The sequence below is a fragment of the Cheilinus undulatus genome, linkage group 14 (genome assembly GCF_018320785.1).
Source record: "Cheilinus undulatus linkage group 14, ASM1832078v1, whole genome shotgun sequence".
NCBI classification, from domain to species: domain Eukaryota; kingdom Metazoa; phylum Chordata; class Actinopteri; order Labriformes; family Labridae; genus Cheilinus; species Cheilinus undulatus.
The window spans coordinates 25,978,668-25,997,145 of NC_054878.1; the positions used below are offsets into that span (position 1 = coordinate 25,978,668).

An 18,478-nucleotide genomic window follows, 5' to 3' on the forward strand; every position below is an offset into this window, starting at 1 on the left:
ACCCCTTTTCAACACTCCCAGTCTTAATAGGATGCAGCCGAGCCATGGCCGCCGCCCAGATCAACCCCCCTCCCCCCTACCCTGGCTTTGGATAACTTGTTTGGGGTTTGTTTGGAGAGGGTTCGTTGTGGGAGCTGCAGGAGGAAGATGAAGCTGAAGTATGAAATGTGTGTGGTGGGAATAGGTGGTGTATAAAGTGTGACATGACTCCTAAAAAAGCCAAAAATATCTGTTTAGTTTAGCCACTTCCCATCCCCTTAATCTAACTCATCAAACCATATTTAGCACATGCTGCTGTAAACACCTCAAATATTCCACCCAAACAGTCTGGCACTGATAAGAAAACTGACAACACATCCAGAGGATTTTAATCTAAACAATCTAGGACACTCCCACATGATTTACAGCACAAAAATTCCTGCTGCATCTCAGCTAATTACTGACTTGCAACATCCAGCAACTGTAAACATTCCTGCATAGCAACATAGTGATATGTTTGGGATGGAATTAACACAGAAAGTAATGAGAATGTGCAAGGAATTTTTTTACCTGTGGAGGATGCTACTCAGCCAAGGGCTGGGCAATATAGCCTTAAATCAAAATCGCAACATATTTTGGCTATTTTGCAATATTTAGAAATCCCATCTAAATTGCCGTATAAATGTTTAATCCAGCCCTTTGATGAATAATATGACCCAAGTATGGTGATTTAAATAGACCCTTCTATTGGATTTTTTAAAAGTGAAAAAAAGGAAAAATCATTATCAAGTTAGATTACACCCTTTTATTTTGAATAAGACTTAACTAACAAGCTTTGACAAATAAAAATAAATAATGGCAAAACAGTCCTCCTGCTTAAAAAATACAGAAATCACGAAATGCTCACGGTCTTTTATTGTAAATAGATATTCACGAAATGTTTTCTCTGTTATGTTAAATATTGTTGATTTTAAAAATAATTATTTTTCTCATTAAGGGTGAAACAACCCTACACAATAGCTCACCAATTGCAAGCTGCAGCCTAAGGCAAAACCACCGCAGTCTAGTCCACCCATTCACGCTCACAGCTTTGATTATATTAGTCCCGTTATCTGTGCTGATGCACACTTGATGAGTTTCATATGATTTGATATGATATTTATGTTTATAAGGGCTTGGACTTAACATTGCTGCGGAAATACACTCACTGACCACTTTATTTGGTACATCTTGCTAGTTCTGGGTTGGAGCCCCTTTTGCCTTCAGAACTGCCCTAATCCTTCATGGTATTGTTTCAACAAGGTGATGTTTGTATTGACATGATATGCAGTTGTTGAGGATTTGCCAACCTCACATCCATGATTTGAATCTCCTGTTCCACCACATCCAAAGGTGCTCTACTGGATTGAGATCTGGTGACTGTGGAGGTCACTGGAATACAGTGAACTCACTGTCATATTCAAGAAACCAGTTTGAGATGATTTAACTTTGTGACATGGTACATTATCCTGCTGGAAGGTCATCAGAAGATGGGTACTCTGTGGTCATGAAGAGATGGATATAGCCAGTGATGATAGTTAGGCTGTGGTGTTTAAACTATGCTCAATAGGTACCCAATAGGGGCCCAAAAGAAAAAATATCCCCCAGACCATTACACCAATACCCCAAGACCGATCCATTGATACAAGGCAGGATGGATCCATGCTTTCATGTTTTTTTACGCAAAATTCAGACCCTACCATCTGAATGTTGCTGCTGAAATCGAGACTCATCATACCAGCCAAAGCTTTTCCAATCTTCTGTTTGTCTTCTATGTCCATAAATGCAGTGAGTTGCTTCCATGTGATTGACTGATCAGCTATTTGTGTTAACAAGCAATTAAACAGGTGTGCCTAATATGATGGCCGGTGAGCATATACCATTGTTCTGACTTGTGGGTTATAGTTATCATGCTGCTTGTGTCAAATATCTGTTTTAACTTAAAAAAGCTCCATAAACATATTTACCACACAATTTTACTCATTCATTTACTATTTTTCATGTTTCAAAGTGGATTACCCTTCTACTTCTGCATCAGCCAGGTTCTGCTTTGATGTAATTCATGAAGCCACAGCATCCCAACTAATTACTACTTTGTCTATCCTAGTGAGAAATCAGACATGTTCTCATAGGAGAACAGAAGTCATCTTCCTGATTCAGGCCCCGCAGGTTTCCCTGCAGGTGTTGACAAAATATGCCATCTGTCTGTCATTAACTTCCTACGCTTTAAAGGTGAGTCAGGCGTCCAGTCTGATGGGAATCACAGTGAGACACCACAGTGCTTTTGTTCAATATTGGTTTTTCAATACAGCGTTATCATAACAGCATGTGACAGGAAAGAAATACGGCAGAGTATCTCTGGAACTGAGAATATAGCTAGATTTACACTACACGCCTAGAAAGGTTGAAATCAGATGTTTCCAAGCAAAAAGGAAGTCACAAATCAAACTTACAAGGAGAATTAGACTACGTTCCTAAACAGCTGTCATAGAGCACTCAACAGCATAGTAGGAATATTACTTTACTCTCTCACCTTACTATGAAGCAACACAAACCAACCAGTCTCCGTAGTATGATTATTGAGTATGCTTCTGCATGTATAAGCGGTCACTTTTGATTCCAGCTATGCTGCTTGCTGCCACTTAGATTTGCCAATGTGTAGTCATCTGCAGCTTTAGGACTTCTGGACTACTTTCAAGTCACATGCTATGCAGACTGATATAATATGATCTTCTGAGGCTTTGAAACTTGGTGCGTGGATTTGAAACATCCACATATGAGACTGCACAGCAGTTTGATCCAAGAAACTGTTTATCTCTACAGGACTGCTGTTCCAGACATCAGTAGCGAGCCGCGCCGGTGCAGTCATGAGTGGATAACAGTGGAAGCCGTACGGTCCTGGGTAGCTGCCTCTAAAAAGAATGTCATGCAGCTGGAAAAACAGAAAGGTCCTGTTCTCACGGAGAGGTTCTGCTCTGGTCGGATGGATGGTCCATGTCAAAAAAACAGCCAGGACGGGTGTTTTGGTGACCTCAGGGGCACCAGGTACATAGGACAGGATATGTATTGGACAATGTTGATTTGACTTTACCAAAGACAGGGGCACTGTTGACAGTCACTGGGAGATGTGTTGAGCTAGGGGACAGGCTGTGTGTGAGAGCACAAATGTCTAAAACCGCTGACCTGGGCTTTTAACTGACATTAACCTGCCCCATAGTATAAAGTGAGAGAGCTGACACGTGAATGCTGTAGGTTGGTAGTCATGAATATTCAGGGAGCAAGGGATGGATGATTTTATATTTTTGCCGATATCTTAAATGTCAATATTTACAAATTCATTTGAGTCAATAGCAATATGTGAATGTAGTTCTGACCTAAAACTTCAGTCTTTAAAGCACACTGTCAAGTTTACGAATAAACAGACACAAATGTCAGCCCTTAAAACACACTTTCAAGTAAATCAGCCTTTGTAGTAAATCACAAAGGCTGTTTATACACAGTATTTTAGTTATTTAGTCACAGATTGACTGGTGACCAGTCCAGGGTGTACCGGCCTCTTGCCCAATGATAGCTGGGATTGGCTTCAACCCCCTGCAAGCTCAAACAGGATAAGTGGAAATGAATTGATGGAAATCATCAGGTTACAGTGATGTCTATTCATTTAAGATCTCGCTGTCCTTCTCACTCTCTGACTCTTGTATTACATGTTATTTTTGTTTAAGCTCACTTTTTAAATGTTCAAAACACTGTTTATGTGATATAGCACCATAACTTAAATTAGCACCGTAATGTGTTACAAATAGACAGTAAAACGAAGAACAATTAAAGTGTTTTTTTAAAGTGCATTAATCTTGATTTAATTGCGTTCACATCTCTTCAACCTTTCCTCTACAGAATCAGTCCTTACAAAATTTATCAAATCAATCAAGATCTTTTAACACTTTGTTACAAAGCTGTGGCTGCATCACCAATGCTAATCTGTTTGACTAAAACTCATCAGTGCTTAATGAGATGCTTGTCAATGCTTTCCAAGAGAAAGACTCGACTAAGACTAGCTAAAAATAGATCTTTGATGACTAAAAGTCTGATGAAAAGTAAGTTTAGTTTTAATCAAGATGACTAAATTAAACAAATGTAAGCTAGCTTTCAGCAGAAACTCAAATCCATATATTTATCCACTGTGGGTTAATCTGTCAAAACACAGTGTATTTTTAGATTTCCTGCCGCTCAGCAGTTTTGCAGGTTGCATAGAGCCCATTAACATGATATGGAACCATATTTTGGCAAACAAATAAATGTTTGGACCAAAAGTAAAGCCTTAAATGTAAGGACTTTTAGTCAACTATAACTATAAAGAGTAGAAACTACTAAGATGTAACTAAAACTAAAAGGCATTTAATCTAAAGATTAGGAATGAGACTAAAATTAAAACAGCAAAGGCATTTGAGCAGCTCTTTGTTGTTGTGTTGTTTGGTCAGAATCAGTCACCATAAAGGAGCCCTGCTACCTCCAAACCAACCTACCCTGACCTACTACAGTATTTGGAACAGGTGTAAAGGTGCTAGATGGGAATTCTTTATAATTTGATTGACTTGCAATTCTCTAAAGCTCATTCACTGTAGATTTGTGATCATGACTATTAGCGGTCAGCTACTTCAAAACTTTGACAAGGAAACAACCTGCAAGAACAACAAAAGGATAAATGTATGCAGGTGTATGGTAGCTGGATTCAGCACCATGTCTGAGATGACAAAAGATTCTATCCAGTCAGTGTTAATTTCAGAATCTTAATTAAGTCTTGGTCTTAGGTCAAAATGCTCTTTAGTAACATTTAAATCATATTTAACCATTATACTTTAGTCAACAAAAACCCAAAACAATTTAGGCCAATTTGAGTCAATAAAAAGTCCTTACATCAGTCTTTACTTATACACACTACCTTTATTCTCTTTGAACAAGTAAAACCGCCAAGTTGTAAAAACAAAATGTAAACACTCAAATTGATGCACTATTATTATATACTACTATATACTTCAACTGACCTGAATACACTGATGAAAGATAGAAATATAATGGCTTTTGAATATCTTTTCTTTTGTTTAGACTTTCTATCACCACAGATCTATTTTTATCTGGTTTCACTGTAGTCTCCCTCATAAAAAAAAAGGTAGTTGACGAACATTTTTAAAGTTTTAGCTGACAAAATTATCCAGCAAAACAAAAAAACTACATTCTTAAATATTTTTGGCCCATTAACAATCACTTACAGTATATTCAGATTGTCCAGACTTACAGCAGGAGTAACCAAGCTTTGGCACAATGTCACATGACCAGGCTGCCTGTTTTTTGGATCCTACTTTGATTGTAAGAAGTGTTTAAGTTGAAACATACTCAACTACTCCTGTTTTTCTTTTCAAAGTGTTTTGTGACCTTTTTTCTCTCTTTTCTGTACTGTTCTGTTAATTTTTAAGCATTTAGGGGCTGTTAAAACACAACCTGACCCTCACTTTCTATTTTTAACAGGCTGTTATGCACTATTTTTGCTGATGCGGTATCATCTTTAAAGTCACCCTCACTCATTCAAAACAATTAAAACATCGTTGTCACTCATTTTTAAATCAAAAACCTGCTATAAACAAGCTACTACCCTCTATAATATTATAATCTCTTACACTGGTTTTAGCACACCATGTGAATCAGATAGGAATGAGGTCAAAAGCTGAGTGCCCCTGGCGCTTCAAAATCAGTTTGCAGTACATTAACAGAGATACCAGGAAGTGTAAAAAACTGATTGGCTGCAGAGTGACTGAAAAGGTCAGCTATGACCACAAGCTTACTAACAAAGTTTCACTGGTTAAATGGACTTTAGTAACATGTTCATGGAAGTACATACAGTATGAGACATGGATACAAGAACACACAGTGGGAAAGACATCTAAGTATACATCCTTAAATGAAGCTTTTCCAGTGTGTAAAGTTTCTGTAAATGGGCAGAAGGTCTTGCTGCACGCTAACGATAAATACATTCTGAACCATGACTGACAGCCTCTGAAAAAAAGAAAAACATTTCTCAGATTGCTGTGAAGGAATGTGTGAAGAGGGAATGGTATATTATGGCTCGTATCATGTGGTGGAAGGAAACAGGGATACACCATACATATGTTTCAGGGTGGGGCTGTATCCATAAATTCCACCCATGCAGCCCTTTACCCTATCACAAATTAAATGCCATGTTAGGACTGAAAAGGGTCCTTCTGGTCTGTACCCACCCTCAGAAAGGCTTGTAATTACCCCCATAATGGAAAGGTCTGCCCCAGAAGGGACACGCAACTCTCTGCATCCACCTAACTCTGAAATATAACCAAAAAAGAAAGGGAAAAAGAAATTAAAGAACCCAAGTACAAGGACACAAAATGCTGTAGCTTAGATCTTGGCATATGAGAAGGTTTTGAGAAAGAAAGCAGCTAAATTAGAGAAAAGATGTGGCAAACTCTGACTTGTGTTAAGGCGATAATAACAGCATTACACTGATGGTAAGGATGGGCTTTTCCATATCACAGCTTGAGTAACCACATGGTCTGTTATCCAGCACAGGCAGGGAGTTTCTATTTCCTGCAGTCCAGTAAAAGCACTAAGAGCATGATGATGAAGCAAGTAAATTCTGTTTCAGAAGGGATAGTTTGAGTCTAATACTGAGAGTGAAAGTTCTTCCCAAGCGAAATCAGGGTCCAAACCACTAGATGTATGCAAAGTGCTTGATGCATCCTACTATTTATTTATTTATCTATTTATTTTAGATTATTTTTTGTGACTATTGCCTTCATTTGGTTTGGATAGCTGAATATAGCCTGGAAATATGGAGAGAGTGGAGGGAAGGCATGCCCCGAACAGCGCCAAGATGGGGAATCGATCCTAAGACCAGTGCATTAATGGTAATATGATGCAATAAAATAATAAATACATAATAATATTAAATACAGCACAACGGACTCTCTTTAGAGCAGGGAGGAACACTGTAAAAAGCACAGCAGAGCGCACAGCAGCGCAGCTGCTTCTTCACTGCAAACATGATGTCCAAAAAGAAGCTGATACAGACTGCCTGATTTTTAAGACTGAAGGAGAAGGATTTATTTTGCCTATTTATTTTTTTTATTTATTGATTTATTTATTAAGATGAAGACCGTAACCACTGTGCACAACTGCACCTTGCTCTATCATAGAGTCCGGTCCAGTCTGCACCTCAGTTGACCTGTTTCCTTCCTTCCTCGGGCCTTAATGAATGTCAAAGGTTTTTGCATTGTAAAACCAAACTTCTGTCCCTGTGGGGATTGAAGCTGCTCCCAGGATAATAAATGCTTTCCCTGCGTAACTGTCCATCAGCCACAAACTCAGACATCGTCTCTCACCTCTGGTGAGTGACTCAGTTCAATCTCCAGCCTGATTTAATCCCTCATGATAATAAATGATGCCAAACTAATATCAACTAAATTTACTTACATATGATTTAATTTTATGTCAACAAGACGTGCAATTATGGTCTTGATCACTTACATTTAAACAGGACATGGTTTATAACTCATGTGGCATATTTAACTCCAGGTCTTGGCAAATGGTAAAAATTCCTCTCATAACTACAAAACAGATTCTTTATAACTGAACATTTATCCTAACCTGGACATAGGCTGTCCTATGACATGAGAGGTCAGCACATTTAGTCTTGGAACAGGGCTAAAAGGCATGAAAATTTATGCATGGAGATGGCCCCGTTCATGACGCATTCACAGATGTCAGGGGGATTCAGAGAGAATGGACATGCAGAAGAACTACTGTTGGGGCACAGACATGTGCTTCAAAGTCATTTTCACTCAGTAGCTCTATGAGTAGTATGTAACGCAGCAGTCTGGAATAAATCTCTGTAGGATCCTCCTCTCTCTCTCTATCCCTCCCTCCCTCCTCTCTGGACTCTGTGCACTGATCCCAGGCCAGGTGAAATAAGGATCAGATCAGATTTTGTGAACAGGTTGCCATTTTAAAGCCATAAACAGTCATGCTAAATGCATATTTCGAATGAATATTCCAGTCTTGTAAATTTAGCATCATTGGGTCTTACAAATGTTAAAAATCTGAAAAACAAAACAAAACAAAACAAAAAAAAAACAAAAAAAAAAAACACCATGTGATACAAGGAGAGCAAATCCTGTCAAATCCAGCAAATCCTAAATCCTGTCTAAAGTAGCTATACCCTTTTGTGTGTATACATACATATATATATATATATACTTGCATGTTGCTTAAAAAAAAAAAAAAAAAAGCCCATAGAACATCTCATTGGAGCAAATCTGGCCCCTGAGCCTGAATGAGTTTGACACCCCTGATCTAACACTACAAAGATAAAAAGATCTTCCTGGAAGAGACAGAAAACACTGCTGCAGAAATATTATGTGCTGAATGCCTGCAGCTGTAGTGAACGTGCTTGTGACGGATTGACACAATTTGAGAGTTGAAAGGCTCTGGCTTAACTTGTTGATCCCTCCAGATGTAGGCCAACAGCCCTGCACTGGGAAATCACTGGTTATGGTTTCCAACTGAGAGATAAGAGAGAGGAGGAGTCATTGCGCACTGGGTATTACATTAAAGGTAGCATAAAACAAACAAAACAGATACAGTAATGCTAATCCAGCATAATCCAATCAGTATCCAGTCTGCTCCGTGGGTGCTTCAAGGTGTCGCGTGTCAATTAGCTAATGTCACACACAGATGCTTTGGTAATTAGTACACCAGAGTAAATCCATGTGAAAAGGTCTGAGGTCTTGGCCTCATCTTTCGGTGTCAATGCGGATGTCGGACTGGCTCACGGCCAGCCGGATGCATGACTGAGAGACCGACACAGAGGCGAAACTAAGGTGGAACAAAGCTGCCAGATATAGTGACTGGCCATCTTGCACGGCTGCACAGTTGAGTTACAAGCTGCTTATCTCTGAGTCTGTCATAATCTCAGCAGAGAAAAACAAGTTAGGACCAGACAGGCTGAAAGAAAACAGTGAACCTGGGAATATGAGCAGGGAAGCCTCAACCAAGAGAACTGGGCAGTGTGGTGAAAATGAAACTATAACACAATCGGCAGACAAAAGGTTGTTTTGGGGATGTTAACAAGGACACCTGCTGTTTAACAGGATCGACCCGACAGTGTCTGCCCTGCAGCGTCTCAGCTATCAACCATACAGGGCAAACTGCCGGGACACAAAAACACGACGTTTAGGACATCATGACTTCAATACACTCACTGTTTGTTGAGCAATTACTTAGCATGTACCGAATATTTCTAAAAACAGACAACCTAAAATGACTCTTTAGTTTGCAATCAAAGAAAAACCAGTTGTGCTCATGGATCACCTCAAAAGCATAATACACTTCAGAGTAAAACAAGTTACATAACTGTGAGAGAAGAAAGAAATATAGCAGGGGACAATGGTAGCCACTAAAAGCTGTAACACAATCACTGCTGTGGAACATTTAGCTGTTGATGCAGCTGGTTTTGTCTGACTGCCCAGCTATTTTGACGGCTTTTCTACAGTAATGTTATCACAGATATGCTATACTGTGGGAACTTGCTCGTTGTAGCAGCATAAAACTCCTGAAGAAACAAGGTTGTCATCTGTTCTCTAGGCAAGGAAGCCTGCTACAGTGGCTTTCTGTCCTATCGATACACCGCATCAGAACACAACAGAATAAGAAGTGCCACAAACCTAGTGAAGAAACAAAAGGTGCTTTTTTTAACAATCACAAATTCAACAAATTGAATAAGGATGTGCATGACAGGCATCATTGGCTCCAGAGAGGCCAATTCAGTTAACAGTAAATGACATTACTGGGGTAAAATACCAACAACGTCCCAGTGAAGGAGGTATACAAAGAACACACAGAGACAACAGTTGGGCACATTTATCTCCACAGATGGGTAGGAGATAAAAGATATATATCCAGAACATATTTTTTTCTGTTTTTGATTGTTGGCATGACAACTTGTCAGAACTTGAGTGTTGTTTTTCAACAGGGTGGGGCGGAAAAGTGCAGGATAAAGCATACCATGCTCTGGCACAGGCTGCAGCTCAATCTGATATCCGTCGGCTGTTTAAAGAGCTGCCACACATGCTTTGGTTTGTGTCTGTAGGAGGAGCATGTTGGCATCAAACCTATTCAGTTCACTTGAATTAATTAAATAGGATGCACAAAGCAGGCTGCAAATTTCTAACTTAAAATGACATCAAATTCTGCTCATAAATTCTTGATTAATGAACACTCACCTTTCCTATCTTTAGGATGAATCATCTTTATGCATGTTGATGAAGCATGACTCAAAGAAATGCTCTGTCCTCTGGTTTTCAATGGTTTTAAAGCTGGAAATCAGCAGCATAAAAAAACCTGTCATGTTGGCGTGATATGGTTCCCCCATGAGTTGGCTTTCTGTGATTAAACTGTAATTACCACAAGTAACAGCCTGAACTGATGACTGCACCCAACGTGATGTATGTAAAAATATTGGCATCCAACCAGCTGATGCCTCGCCAACATCAGAATCAAATTAAAATATAAGACAGACAGCTCACAGATCCACTTAAAATGCAAACTCATACAAAATCCTCATTTCCAGCATCTCTGCTTTGGGAATTAACATTAATAACATGACTAGACAAAGGGGATAGAGGCAAGCAGGGACTGAAACATGAATCCCACTTGGCCCATAAAACCCCCATCAGTCCCAAGCCAACATATCAGTTATGGGTATCCCCCACACATGCAGGACAGGACCCACATGTTCCTATGTTCCTTTGTTTGAACTGCCGCATGGTTACACTCTCTGCATCTTTAAAGCTGAGACACAGACATGATTCATTTGGATGCTCAGTGCCATTATAATCTGAAGTTTGCCTTAAATCGTCTGAATCTGGAAAGAGAACAATCACTTTCTAACTTTCCCACAGCAATAGAAACCACTCTTGAGTTGCAAAGCAAAGCAAGGGTATTGATTAAAAACTACATAAAACTTAAGAAAATGACTGAAAGAGTTCAGCAAAATGCAATAAACCCCAAAATGAATAATTAAGCTCTAGTGTATGTCGGGTGACAAACTTTAAAGCCCAAAACATTTAAGTCACTCCAAACAAAGCACTCAGCTAGGAAATAAAGGTGCTTTTAAACAAAGACACGGCAACAGCGTTGTTTGGATACTCCACCTTTATGCCTGTGGCTCTCTCTTTCAACACTTAACAACACAACACCTTCATAATGCTACCACGCCTGGGAAGTAAACAAACAGCAGTTGCGTCTCACGCAAGACACTCATTGACACAAATGTTGATTGGCTTCTGCTACTACCTCTTCTGCCAGCTCATGTGTGAAGACAATGTTAAAGTGGATTCAGACGAGATGATGGTCTTATGCAGTGTTCACCAACCTTTTCAAGCAAAGATCCACTCTGAAGTTAACAGAGAAAGCTAGATATACCCCTAAATTTACTGAGAAAAATCAACTCATATTTACTTTTCAGTTGATATGCATTCATTTTTACCCAGATGAAAGCTAGTGGACAAAATCATTTTCAATCCTAAGCCTATTAAAGATTTGAGAATTTCTGCATGTAATAAATGTTTTATTAACTTTTTTAAAATCTAAAACTCAAGTCTGCATTTAATGACTTAGGAAGCATAATGCAAAAATAAATAAATGTCAAACTTTCTAGTGAAGCACCAGTATAAAGCAAACATGTAGCTTATGCCTGTATAAAACACATTTGCAGCAGTCTGATTACTTTCTGATACTTAAAACTAAATGGATGAAAAAAATCACTACAGAGTTAGATCGAATGCACATCTATTGTTAAATAAGTCTAGTCAGCCTCCTTGGACCCTTTGCACATCTTGCAACCATACCATCAAGGACCACAGGCTTGTATAGAAATAATATATTTATTTGTTATACTGAGAGCAAAGCTAACCTGAGACAAATTCATGTTGCACAAGCATTGTAAAGCTGATTATGAAATGTGTTTGAAACATCTCGTGAATCCATCTACAGCTTGGTAACCTCTGGTCTAATGTAGTTTTATATTAGAAATATTGTCTTACAGAAGCCCAAAGTTGACCTGGATCCATTTTTTTCTCTCTGTTCTCCTGTAATAATGGCTAGTTTGAATTTTTAGGGATGCATAAAACTATCAGCACAAGATTAGTATTGGCAGACATGAAAATCTCTGCTGATATGTACAGCCTTGGATATTATCAAAAAGTACAAATGTAAAATAAGTTTTAGGTGGTTGCCTAGAGCGCCACAAATTCAGAGGGGCCCACTTTTAGCCCTGAACATTTTGATTAAAGCCCCAAATGTAAAACGACTTCCCTGCTCCTCTCTCAGCTCTGCTTGACCAAACTTCTCTTTACACTCGAGACACTCAGTGTTTGTCACTTGAAAAGCTGCGAATGTATCAGTATCATATAGGCTTAAATGAGTTTGGAAATATTGGCACATCAGCAAAAAATCAAATATTGTGCAACCCTACAAGGGCTGAATGGTTTGATGTTATAGCCAACACAATAATAGATAGATTAAACTGGACATTTTGATGGACTGGACTGCTCATTTTGATTTAGAAAAATATCCAACAAAAATACGGCAAGTGTACTAGTCTATTAAAAAAAATGACATTTGAACATTTGCATGATCTGTAAAGCATAACATCTCTGCTGTGAAAAAATGTAATACAGTGTTATTTGACACACGTCAGGCATGGCTGATAGTGAAAAAAAATCCTGAGCCTGAACTTTTTTCCGGGTGGGGGATGTATACATAGGGAAGGCCGATAGCGACAAAAGTACTGGATCTGACTGCAATATAGTAAAAGTTCATGGTCACTAAATGACGTAACCGCCTAATTTGCATAATCAGCAGTATGCATTTAATTGTAATTGTAATGGACGCTGCAGGAGAGAGGAAAAATGTCATGAGAGAGAGAAAAAAGTGAGTTAAAAGAACTTTAATATGTGTAGAACTACAAATGAACGTGCTTCTGTTGATTCTTGTTTTTATAACGTCACAACTCCAACCCTCCTCCTTTATCTGGGCTTGGGACAGGCAAAAATGACTGTAGAGATACTCTGGCAGAGTTACTTTCATTTTTATTTTTAGTTTATTATTCTATTTACTGTTCTATTTTTCTTCGAAAGTTAGTTTTCTTATGTTTGGTTTACTTATGGTCCACTTAAAAGCCTACACCAAATCCCAGTGAAACATTAACATTTTTGACCATACCACTTGTAATATATTCATATATATTTATATATAAAGTCTTCATTAACAATTTTAAATTGACAATAGAAAAAATAGTCATGGGGCCTTCACAGTGCAGTTACTTTGCAGTCTGGACATGGAGGCGTGAGCATCTCCTGCTCCGACTGCAGCTGAGGGGGACGCTGCATGAGGATTGGGCTGCCTGTGAGTGCTGTTGGATGGGGAGGGGCCGCACGCCAGCACCCGCGGAGCAAATAAAATGCATAGATGCTAAGACTTCCAGAGGATACAAGTTATATGACACATCAACACAGCTATAATAGTCACTATTTAATCAGTGTCAAAAATTAAACTATCTGAGCTCCACCAGAAGTAGCACAGCCTGCTCTGTGCTCTCGAAGGTACAACTCCAACAAGTTCGAACTGACCCAAAATGTAACTGCATGGGTCACCCAGTTCTACTTTTAGAACTACAGACTGAAGAGATTGAGGCTCATTTCTCCTTCGAGATGAGTCTCTGCCACAACAGCAGTGACAGGATTAGATTGCAAAAGCTCAACACACCTAATAATTACACTGGTTTGAGTGGATGGAAGCTAAAACCACTTGGGGTTTACACTTAACTTGAACAATGACATCAGACTCCAAAGGTTACATAATCCTATTAACTAGAATGGGAAAAGGCTGTAATAATAGGGTGACGGTGCCTAACAACTGCAGCTTTTGTAAGTGTTTTTTTTCATATTGGTTTTGTTACAGACTCTACTCTCATAATCTCTGCACTCTGATGAAAACTTTATTGCTAATAAAACTGGCTGAAGAAGGAATTGCGTGCCATGAAGGATACATTACTCACCAAAAGGTCTGGAAGCTGTCAACCTACAAACCCCATTAATTAAAAATCTGCCACCACTGAGTGGTTGAGCTGGAAGCAGGGTGCATAGCCCTTTCACCACTAAACAATCAGGGAGGTCAAGAGTCAGTGGTCTGGGGAGGGGACAAGCAGTTCAGAAACATTGGGAGGGTCTCTAACTCTTCAGCTCACGCAAGTGTTTTGGAAAGATTTTAGTGTTTTAGGGCAAAGGGGGGGAAGAGCCAAAAAAATCACTCAAATGATCCAGCTTTGCTTTGAAGTAGGGTTGTCAGGACATTTTAAAAATTGGATGCAATTCCAGTCAAAGTCTACTAATACTGGCAATGCTTTTCTAACCATGTCAACAAAAGCACAAGTCCTAGACATCAAAACATTGGGTACTGGTAATTTTGACTGTACTCTCATCTTACTTCACAAATATGACTGAAGATCTATCTTTTTTAAAGCTTGGGTACCTGTTTTGACAATGTCTATCGTCTTTTAACATGTTGTATTAAAAGTACTGTAGTATCACAGATTTTGACAAGCTTACTTTGAAGCACTGCTGGAAACTCAATGTGTTTATTTTTCTCTTCATCAAATGATGCAAAGCGCTCTTAATCAAGCTCAAGGTTATAGGTTTGATTGGTGTATCATTCACCACTTTTATGAAATAAGAAGTATTAAAATCTGAGAGGCATTCCAGCTCTTTCACCATGCAACGATCCTTAAAATGTGGGGCTGGGTCTTGGGTGGGGCCAACAACGGCAGCCCTGGCCCAGCTGTCTTAACAGCGAGGACAAGTGCAAAGGCAGGCGAGACTGGGGGGCAGGGTGTGGCCTGGCAGCGATGCTATGGTGACGGAACAGACCCCGGCATAGAAAGGATGCTAAATGATGCTATTGTTTGGCCCAAGTGAAGCACACCGCTCAAAGAATACCACATTCAAACAGTCATACTGGCCTATTGTGGTGGCAGGCCAACAGAGTGCTGAAGGTCCACAGTCTATCCCGCAGGATCTGTGAGACGACATGCAGATAGTCTGAAGCTCCAGCAGGAACAACAGTGACCTGGAAGTATTTCTTTCCAAACAATTCAAGGACTTCTAAGGCCACTTCATCATATGATTTGACTAATTTGACAAAATATGGCTGCTATATCTATATGATAATTAGATTAAATCAAGGGTGACAGTTAAGGAATAGGATAAAGCAAAGATTACAAAAACAGCATCAATGTCTCTGATGGACAGCTCTGCTCATGAACTTCATCTTTGGGAACAACAATTTATCAATTCACATTAAAGCAACTTAAAAAAGCAACTATAATTATTTTGGGGTCATTTTCAAACAATGTGGGTTCAGTTTAAACGAAAGATTTCTAGGGCAATTAATGATTTGGATTTTTAATTACTTTCTGACATTTTATAAATCAAACATTAAGTCAAGTAGAAAAGGGCAAATATGTTACAGAAAGTATGCGATGGCATCGATGGTAGGTGTGTATTTTCTTCTATTGCAGTGTCTGTTTGTATTTCCCTATCATCATTTATTCTATATCAGTATATGTAGGAACACTTCTAGAAGACTGGAGGGGCATTATCGGACACTATGGAAAGAACAGCAGGACAAAATTACTGATAATCAAAGAATATTATCACCCAGTGGTACAGAGTATGTTGTCAGGCCAGACCAGGCAGATTTACAAAATAACACGTCATCACAATCAATATTTAACCTGAGCTAAGAAACCATGGTGGGCAATTGTATTTGTTACTCAGTCAAACTATAACCCAACAGACAGTGCCACATCATACTTACATTCTTTAGTGTACTGCATCCTTTAAAGCTTCACTAAAATATTCATACAGATTAGATATCTAACTGATGGCAGTTAGGCCTCCTCCATCACAACCCGATTTGTATCAGTAATGCCCAGACAGGGTGCCATAAACACAGCTGATATCTTAAAATAAGGATCCAAATTTGTAATGATTCTCAATGGGAAAGCTCTTCTGGGGTTCAAACACCTGCCTCTGTACATTAACACCACCTCAACATCCGGAAATCATGCTGACATATGGTGGTCTTAGGGGCTCAGCTGTGTTAGAGCCACTCCTAAATGACTTCCACCGTTGAAAAAATAATGAGTCCATACCTCCCCCCCCGTTGTTGGTGCTGTCGTTTACTCTTTCACTCTGTAGTATTTAATGTGGCCCATCAGAGGAGGCTGATCCCCCCTGCTGCACTGGCAGTCCTGTGAAACTTAATACACAGTTCATTAACCCAGTTCCCCCAGAGAGTTTCAGAAAGGTTTATGTGAGCTGACTGGCAAAAGAGCACCAGGTAAAATGAACTACAGCAGTTTATAGACTTTAATGTTGCTTTGGTCTATAGAGTGAGAACTGAGCAGAGGACTTTCAAGCAATGGCAATCATCACATAAAGAAATGTCCTGATGCTATTATCCCTTCAAAATGCTGAATCTAATACAAAGTCTTAAGTACTAATTGATTAATGAGTGGACCTCTTATAATAGGGGTAGAATGTATTTTGTTCATGTTAAACTTAAAACAAAATACATCCTAAAAATGCCATTGGATAATACTGACTGCAGACATTTTCTAGTTTGATGACTAACCTTGCAGTCTGCTAGCAGAAACAGTTAAGTATAATTATTATAGCCGTGTGCCCTATACAGAACTGAAGGAGAAAAAAAAAAACACAATTTGAGGAAGTTTATATTATACTGTCAGCTTTGACCGGCATACTACTCACTGGTGCCCAAGTTTAGGCAGCAACAGACATTTATTATACAGGTATCAGCATTGCAACTGTTACCAAACACTGACATATTTTGATGGCAGTAAACAGGACAGAAAAGCTTATACCCTACAGCACCAGGTTTTCCAACTGAAAATGAATCTAAAATGTTGCGGTCTGAATCGCCAGACATGCTTATTTCTCATTTATTTTCCAGCAGCAGCTCAGAGAATGACAATGGGGAGATCTTGTGAAACATCAACAAATAACCTGTGCCAAATGAACAAGACAGTAGTAGCTGTAGCCCGAAGGCTTTGTGTGAAAGAAGCAGTGCCATAAAACTGACTGGCACAGCTGCTAACAGCAACTAATACAGTGAACTAACAAGCTTGTCAAGGTAAATGAAATGTGTTTGCTTGTGTTGTGTTTGCTCATCTGTCAGGCAGGAGGACGTAATGAGAGTGTAAAACTAACAGGTAGATATTACACTAAGGTCGCCTAAGGATTGGTTGTGTGAAGTTTCACCTTTACAGTCACAAAATTATGGTTATTTCATGCACCTAAATGCAAATAGTTTGTTTTATTCCATATTAGGATGCATTAAATAAAAAAACAAGCCTATGACTAGGCAAAAACGGGATTATTTCTGACTCTTAACATTCTAGGAAGAATCAGACCACTGCAAGTCTGCCATATATGCAAAAATCCCCACATCTCTAGATCTGTGATAAGTCCATTTCAGCCAAAAATATCAGACCATGGTTGAACATGGTTCAAAGGTTTAAAGAAAAACATAAATCAGAAACCTCTTTGGGAATAATGCAGTAAGAAAACAGACCAATCATCAGCAATGTGCTTCTTTTCAGAAATCAAGACATGCTCTGCAAATGTCAAGCCTTGCTGGTGCTGATCTGTTACCAGCCAACTCCCTGTCTGAGCATTAATGCTGTGGACAAAATAACAGCATGGCACATCATGTAAAGCTTCTCCCAGTGTTTACAGTAAAAACATGTCAGCAGCTAAAACCATAGCAGTAAGCCCTCTCACAAGGCAGCGGCCCATTACAAGCACATACAGGCCCCACAATGATTTAGAGCATTTTAATTCTTGGGAATGCAAGTCCTCTGATAAGAGCCTGACTGGGAATAAGCCCACTACTAGAATGGTTGTCTTGTGATAATCTCAGTGTTGTGGTCTCCAACTGACCTGTAACTTCATAGCTTTCACAAGAGAGTCATTCCACTTCACAACATGACACAAGTGAATACTAACTGAGAACAGATGAACTATTATGTATCTGAGAGCTCCAGAGGCCGGTTCTTTCAGTCTGGAGTAATGTTAAAAAGTCAAAGCCATTGTTCAGAGTCAATTAATCTATCATGGATAAAAACTGAATGATTAATGTTAGGAAATATGATTTTGGATTATCAAATTTGAGATATTAAGATTTTGGACCCACCAAATTCCATGAAAACCATTTTTCCTCACAGGAGCTTTAATACCAATCCATTCCTTGTGATTAATGTTGTATGTCTTATCAAAATTACAATACCAACCCAAAA

At 39.0% G+C, this 18,478-nt stretch overlaps 1 protein-coding gene across 1 annotated transcript in view; it reads right to left on the minus strand.

The window, feature by feature from the left end:
* LOC121521401 (disheveled-associated activator of morphogenesis 1-like) overlaps positions 1–18,478 on the minus strand; it is a 65,431-nt gene that overhangs the window by 46,033 nt on the left and 920 nt on the right. The gene's annotated exons all lie outside the window — the stretch shown is intronic.